This window comes from Danio rerio, chromosome 5 (assembly GCF_052040795.2).
Source record: "Danio rerio strain M-AB ecotype USA chromosome 5, GRCz13ab, whole genome shotgun sequence".
In the NCBI taxonomy this organism is placed as follows: Eukaryota; Metazoa; Chordata; class Actinopteri; order Cypriniformes; family Danionidae; genus Danio; species Danio rerio.
Genome location: NC_141025.1, coordinates 35,973,005 through 35,979,622, shown reverse-complemented (window position 1 = coordinate 35,979,622; position 6,618 = coordinate 35,973,005). Strand labels below are relative to the sequence as shown.

At 37.4% G+C, this 6,618-nt stretch overlaps 1 protein-coding gene across 8 annotated transcripts in view; it reads left to right on the top strand.

The window, feature by feature from the left end:
* Nucleotides 1-298: 298 nt before the first annotated feature.
* arhgef28a (Rho guanine nucleotide exchange factor 28a) overlaps nucleotides 299-6,618 on the top strand; it is a 123,259-nt gene continuing 116,939 nt past the window's right edge. For all 8 annotated transcript variants that reach the window (XM_087253674.1, XM_087253671.1, XM_087253672.1 and 5 more), the window contains exon 1: nucleotides 299-501. The gene's annotated coding sequence lies outside the window, so the exon portion shown is untranslated. The remainder of the gene's footprint in view (nucleotides 502-6,618) is intronic.

Here is a 6,618-nt window from a genome sequence, read left to right as displayed (position 1 = left end):
CTTAAAAAGGTTGTCATATTGTTATGTTGTCTAGTTTTCTAGTAAGTTTAATATAGGGAACGAGAGATTAAAATTCAGCAAGTTAGGGTTAGGGTTAGGAAATGGGGAAAAAACAAAGGGGATTTAAGTCATTTCTGCTTATGAACTGAGTGTTTTTCTTATGAATATTTATTTCCTTATAGTGACGTTGCTTGGTTACCTTTCCACTGGATCCAGTCAAGCAGCCTATTTAATATTAATGAGCCAAGCCCTCACCGTAGTAGGATTGGTTAATAGGCTCGCTAGGGGCAGGGCCATCATCATCATACGCACACGGCACTGAAGAGAGCGAACACCGGTGGCGCATCCACAACCCCTGTGACCGTTCAAAACACTCGGCTTTGTACAAGTGCAAGTCACGCACACGGATGTATTGACCTTCAATCAGTCAGGATACTTTGTGCAAACAACCTGAAGGCTTTACATTGAGAAGTTGAAGAAAATACCTTCGTATGGAGTGAGGTGGGTGTTCTCTTATGTCTTGTACAGGTGCGGCGTAATTAACTTTTATTAAAGTGCAGGAAAGTAGTTTATTCCCCGCGGCTTCTGAAGTTCTCCATATGTTTGCCTTCGAGTAATGTTGCATATGTTCTGGAATTGCTGTAAAGTTGTTCATGGGAAAAGACAGCGCCAGTGAAAGCTGTCATTGTTTGTAGTCAGTTGACAGTCGCAGCTATGGGAACTGAAGCCCACTGTACAAATGTTTTGATCAATAACAGCGTCTTAGTTTACGCCCATTGAACTTGTCGAAGTTGTGAAAAGGTGAATTTATTACTGTTTTATGCAACTATTTTTACCAACAACTGGCAAAAGTAGTAAATGAACCACTTTTTTACGTTTTAGTAATTTTGCAGAGTAGTTTAGTGGTGTAGTGTCAGTGTGCAGTGTCTTCAGGTATTCACATGGCACATCACTGCAATTAATGACAATTGCAGCAGCAATAATCATGACTGTGTTTACATGCACAGTATATCCTGCTGTTATGTTGAAGAGTCATGTAAATACACTCTGGTTGCAACGTCCACATTTAGCCAATAGTCTAATTTAGACATCTGAATTAGATAACTGGACTATGTCTGTCTGTATTTATTTCACATCTTGTAAACAAACAAGGGAACATTCATTTATGTGCTCTGCAAGTCCACAGAGATGTTTGTGAAAGGTTCAGTGAACACAATTCTTTGAGCCTCAATAAACTATTTTCTTATCTAACTAACTTTTAAAAACTGGCGTTTTGTTACAAAAGTCATATTTAAAGTGGCCTATTTACAATTATTTCTAAACATATTTAAAAGTTATGCACTTTCGACATTCATGGTAGTGTTTTGGTGGCCAGAAAATGCTAACTTTTAAAATAAGGCCTTTATCGTCTCTGTGTAAACCACAGAAATGCACCTATACTTGCATATAACAGATTTAATTTACAGGCATGAGTGAGTATGTGATAAAGCAAACAATTGCTGACCACAACCATGTATCTGAATATGTCTACTTGCATAGTAATGTGGGAGAGAAATAGGATGAGACAAACACTGTGTACAAGTTTAAATTAAATTGACATTGAGAATTACCTGGGTTACTTTGTACTTTCTGTATTTCCCACTGCTTTGAAATTCTTAAGTTCACATCTGATTGGCTTATTTCTCAGGAGGTCACAGGACAGGATTTGTGAATGAAAGTGAAGTGATATAACTGATGTCATTGGTCACATGGCAGTGAGAACATGGTGGAGACAGTAAATCCCAGTTTCATTTATAGTACACTACTTGACAAAATCTTGTTGTCAATCCCAGTTGTAAGAGCAACAAGTAAATACTTGTCTTCTAGTTGATCATTTGGAAAAAGTGGCAGAAGGTAGATTTTTTGCTGAATCCTTTGTTGAACTTGACTGTTGAAGTCAAGTTTGGTGAAGAAAAAAATCATTGTTTGGGATTTCATTAAGTATGGGGGCATACAAGAGATCGGCCGAGTGGATGGCAACATCAACAGCCTGAGGTGTCAAGACATTTATGCTGCCCATTACATTTCAAACCACAGAAGAGGGCAAATTCTTTAACAGGATAGAGCTTCTTCTCATACTTCAACCTCCACATCAAAGTTCCTGCAGGCAAAAGAAGGTCTAGGTGCTCCAGGATTGGCCAGCCCAGTCACCAGAAATGAACATTGTTGAGCATGTTTGGAGTAAATGAAGAAGAAGGCATTGACGATGAATCCAAAGAATCCTGATGAGCTCTGGGAGTCCTGCAAGAACGCTTTCTTTGTTATTCCAGATGATTTTATTAAGTTATTTGAGTCATTGCAGAGATGTGTGGATGCTGTTTTCCAAGCTCATGGAATTCATTCACAATATAATTTTTTTTCCCACTGCACCATCACTTTATATTCTGTACCATACATTATTTCTGTTAAGTAACAAGACAGTTAAAAACCTATCCATGATCATAGTTTATTCTGGTAAATAAGCGTAATCTAGAGGCCTTTGCCTTTTATATAAGCCCCTTCTGACACTAAATGATCAGCTAGAAGTCAAGTTATTATTTGCTGTTGGATAGGCGTCAGAAAGTAATTGTAATGGTCATGACATTTAAAAAATAAATGCAGTATGTACTAAACAGTAAATGTTTTTGGATGGCACACAGGACTGTTTGTTTATATATGGACATAGTATTTGTAAGTGACATTGTAAACTATTGGTCTGGCATGTGTAATGCAGTGATTTTGGTTGTTTGGGTCAGAACATTTGTTATTTTTAATAGCCATTGCTATTGCTGATATTGAGTATTCAGTATTGCCTATTGCTGATATCAGACGCGTATATTGCATGTACAGTGAATGAGAGGCATGCAGAAAATTGATCAAAGTAGTTTTGAACATTTTACTGTCTAAAAATATTTATCAAAGCAGGAAATTACATGTGTTTTAGTTAAAACGTTTGTTTCATTTGATATTTTAGTCACAATGACTTAAAGGTGTTTACTGAAGGCAATCATAATTAATAAACAAATTAATATTAATAAAATATTGTTGAAAAATAGTATGTGTGCTTCCATTTACTTTAAGTACAGCACATGTATAGTTTACAGAGCAACAAGTTATTTCAATTGTGCTATGTGATCGCTTGTTAATAATAAACATGCATGTTTTCGTTTTGTTTTGCTTGTTGGTTTCATTGTAAGAGTAATATAAAAGCAATTCCATGCAAATGTCATCCTTGCCATGAAAAAAAAAGTTTTCGCCAAAATATCAAAACCATTTCTGTGTTTTTTGTGTAAGCAAGTATTTTACAGTGCTTTAAAAATACTCAAAAATGTTGCTGTCAGTGTTTTCAAAATATTATTGTTCAAAATATTATCAAAATATTATAAGTGCCAATATCACATCTGCCACATCCATAATACAGCTTTTTTATCTTAAATGCAAATTTCAAATAAAATAAAATCAACTATTTTTGTTCTATTGTGAGCTGACTCTTATCCTTTTGATAAGCATTACCTCTTTTGGGTTGTGCAGTTTAATTCACATAATTTCTACAAAGTATGTTGTATACTGTAAAAAAGTTTCATTACGCAAGTTCATTTTTCTTGTTTAAAATATAAACAATATTTGCTATTTGTTTGATATTTTTCTGATCTGTAACTCTGTGGTTAGTTGTTTTAGAATATATAAACCGACATTTTTATATGATGTTAACATATACTTTCTCTGTAAATTGATGTTTTCAGATTTTATTGCAAACGTCACATCCAAAACGCTTGAATTGCTCATAAGCATGTTAGCATAAAACAACATGCTTGGTTACTAGCATAAAAATAACATTAAAGGGCCATGAAACCCCCTCGTTTCAGCAGGGTGTTTTCACACCTCTACTTTGGAAAAAGTCAGAAAAGTGGGCGTGTCCAGCTCTGTTTAGGGGGGAGTGTCGGAGGAACTAAAGTGGGATGGTGTGGGAGTGTCTATTTGGGCAACTGCGAGTTTCAGAGTCAAAATACACACACAGGAGAAAGTGATGGTGTTTACATGGACATCTGTAGTCGAATTATTTGCCAAATTATTAAATGTTGGACTTTAACTGCAGTTTGGCTCTTTCATTCAGGGAATTCATTCATGTCCCTCGCGACAAACGAGATATTTAATTTGAGGAACTGCTCTAAGCGTGTATTTTTCATGCAATGTTTGATACCGCACGGCGAATGAGAGAAAAAACCCCTCCGCATTTCCCGGAAACTTAGATGCACACGGCAGGTAGCGTCAGAAAGCCGTGTGTGTTATTCCGGTCACAAAATGCGGTAAAAACCCTACACGAGGTTAAAGTTTAGTTGTGATGCTAACGTGTTTACACTCGGTGACTCTGTGCAATAGTTAACTTAGTTCGATACGAACAAACTGAATAAACAAAGAGCGCTGGTCGCTCACTTACCAAATCTGTAGAGACAGGACAATCACCAGCAACTAGAGCCGCGTCTTTATTTAGAGGAGACTACAAGCGAATCTGGATCTCAGCGTTTGCAGATGAGAACAGCTCTCAGGTAAACAATAATCCTCCTTAGACACGTAAGTTATTGTTGTCGCGCGTCGCGTACACTGTTAATCCTCACGTGACTCCAGATGAGCTCTCACAGAGAGAAAATGAAAACGAAACTTAACTGCAGCAAACTATAAAAGCAACACTTCACGCTTGTTTTGCCAACACAACGTGGCGTCTCTGTCGTGAAAACACTGTGACAGTAATGAATATTAATGAAGTTGCACAATAGAGCGCGCTGATTGGTTTGAACCAAGCCTTACTCATGCATTAATGCATCACACTGGCACAGACGCCCAGTGTGCACGCTGGAATACACACTATTATCTCATGGCCGTGACGCAGCTTCAAAAATTCGTTTCAAATCGGAAGTACGAATTTGCTTGAAATAACGCAAAAACAACCAATTTACACTTTTTGGGTGTCCTGGTAGTGTTTTTAGCAGTGTGGGACACATATACGACTCGTATACAGCTCAAAACATGTGTTTTGGTGTTTCGTGACCCTTTAAATATGACTGGAACATTCTGCATGAAAAGGTATGCTAGATGCTATATTACCCCAATTATGGCCAATCAAAAACTGTGCATATTCCCATATAAACATATGAGGGAATTCAAGCGTATTGTTATTAGTTGCCACAGAGCTCTTGTGTAGATTTAGCTTAAATTCTAAAGTGCACCAGCTTTGTGTCCAAGGGGAAAAAAGGGCTTGATAGGATTAACAAACCACAATTGATCATTCTCTGTCAGGTGCTGGATTCACACCTGTGTGGCTTGTTTTTTTAAAGGAAGCATCAACCACAAGGAATGTCCCCATATAGGTCTACTGATGGTGATGTATAAAAAATAATTTCAATGTTGTCTGATAAATTGGCCATGTTGATATAACAGTTGACCTCTTTAATTGGACCATATCAAAACATGAATTCAATTCAATTGACCTTTATTTGCATAGCACTTATACAATGTAGATTGTGTCAAAGCAGCTTCACATAAAAGATCATAGTAAATAGAAACTAGTTCAGTTTTCAGAGTTTAATTTCAGTTCAGTTTAGCTCAGTTCAGTGTGGTTTAATAATCATTACTGAGAGTCCAAACACTGAAGAGCAATCGATTGATGCGCAGCTCTACAGATCCTGAACCATGCAAGCCAGTGGCGACAGCGGCAAGGAAAAAACTTGACCAATTGGCGAAAGTGAAGAATGAAAAAAAAAAAAAAAACTTGAGAGAAACCAGGCTCAGTTGGGCACGACCATTTCTCCACTGGCCAAACTCTTGTGCAGATTATGCAAAACTTAATAAGCAAAACAAAGGAAAAAAACATGAATTGTGTGTTTTGTAAATGTACCCGGATGGCTTTCTTGTGTTTAATCAGAATTATGTTACTTTAGTCCATTTGATTGAATCTTTGTGACTGTATTCTTGTAGCGAGCAGAGCTGTCATCAAAAGTGTTTTAAGCACTTGATTGTACAATGTTGGGGTTGCAGCCATGATTATGTTTACAGAAATCTGGATACACGCTTGAGGCCAGTTAATGTTCCAGAGCCAAACTGGAGGACGTAGAGTGAAGAAGGGGCAATGGCATTGTGTCCTGGTAATCAGGAGCGATTTTGACTTCCTCCTTCCCCAGTTGTATCCTGCATGAATGGCGTGGCCCGAGAGAGAGTCCCAGCCCTCACTTTCAGAGAAAGAGAAATAGGAGGGTCTGGCATGAAAGGCACTTTGAAGTGCGCTCCTCATCAGTCTTTGTCTCTCTTCTTTGCTCTGTTGAATACTGAACAAACAGAGGCAACAAAAGAATGGTTCATAGGCCTACAGGGTAGCTAGTGAATATCACACAAGACCAATGTTAGTCTAGTCACATTCATGCTGTTTAACAGGGAAAAATGTTGTTTTACATGAAATTTCCAGGTTCAGTTCAAGTTGAGCTCAAGTGAGAGTTAAAAAAACAGTTCTTGTGGCGTGCCAATATTTGAGGTGTTTAAAAGCAAAAGAAATATGAAACCTGCAATTATTAACTGTTTTAACAAATTGTGACTACATCACTGAATCAA